Source organism: Alexandromys fortis, unplaced genomic scaffold, assembly GCF_014885135.2.
Source record: "Alexandromys fortis isolate MF-2015 unplaced genomic scaffold, M_Fortis_MF-2015_v1.1 scaffold_417, whole genome shotgun sequence".
NCBI lineage: Eukaryota > Metazoa > Chordata > Mammalia > Rodentia > Cricetidae > Alexandromys > Alexandromys fortis.
This window is the reverse complement of record NW_026068339.1, coordinates 372,631-373,806: the sequence shown is the minus strand read 5'-3', so window position 1 is coordinate 373,806 and position 1,176 is coordinate 372,631.

Below are 1,176 nucleotides of genomic sequence, written 5' to 3'. Positions count from 1 at the left end.
ATACTATATAATATAATATACATAAGCACATCTATCTACTTTGCTTTTTCAAGAAAGCATTTCTTCATGTAACCTTGGCTGTTCTTGAACCAGCTCTGTAGACAAGGCTGGCCTCAAACTCACTTGCCTTTCACTCTCAAGCGCTAGAATTAAAGGCATGTACCACCACCATCCTACCCAAATCTTCCTTAATGCTAAGCAAGCATTTTACCAGCTGAGCCATATTTCCAGCCTGACTTAGTTTAATTAAAATTTAGTTTCTTTTTAAAATTCCTTTACTATATTGTTATGATAGCTGCTTTTTGTTGCAGTGATAAAACACGTCCCCCAAAAGTCTCTTACTGAAGAATTTACTTTGCCTTCATTTCAAGAAGGATAAGAACTATACTTGCAAGAAAGCATGGTGGCAAAATGTAGATGGAGCAGCAAGAGCAGAGGGATGAAAGATCACACATTCAAATCGCAAACACAAAGCAGAGAGAGGGAATGAAGGTGAATGTAGGCTTTTGATCTCAATGCCTGCTCTCAGTGACAAACTTCCTCCATCAAGTCTGAGCCACCAACCTATGCAAAAACAGTGCCACTAAATGGACAAAGTGACCAAGAATATAAGGGACATATGATGTAAAAACTGTTGCTCATATTCATTGTAAAAGGTAATAGGACTTATGATGACAATTTCTTTGAGATAAATCATGTAATTATTAATCTATAAATAGCATTTTGCATCTTTATAAAATCTGTTGTCTATAAGTTAAGAAAACATCTTTTATATTTCTGATTAGTTTGTTGATATAACAATGTCTACTTGGATATTATTCTTCTTCAAATGCAATTTTTCAGTTTTATTAACCACTGAATTCATATACCACATTTACTTTTAATTATCAGTTGAAAAATGTGTAGATTGTATCCCTTTCATGGTTATTTTGAGTGTGGAAATTATAAACATGGATGGGAAAATATCTTTATGGTATATTTATTTAGAGTCATTTTGTATTATCTCCAGAATTGTGTCATATGGTAGTACTGTTTCAGTTATATAAGGAAAGAACCTTCAACCTGATTTCAATAGAGGTTGAATTAATTGACCAGAATGATGTAAGAATTTTTTCTACATATGCAACAGTTCTTCCTTTTATATATTTTAGTTATTATAGTCATTATCATTAGAAA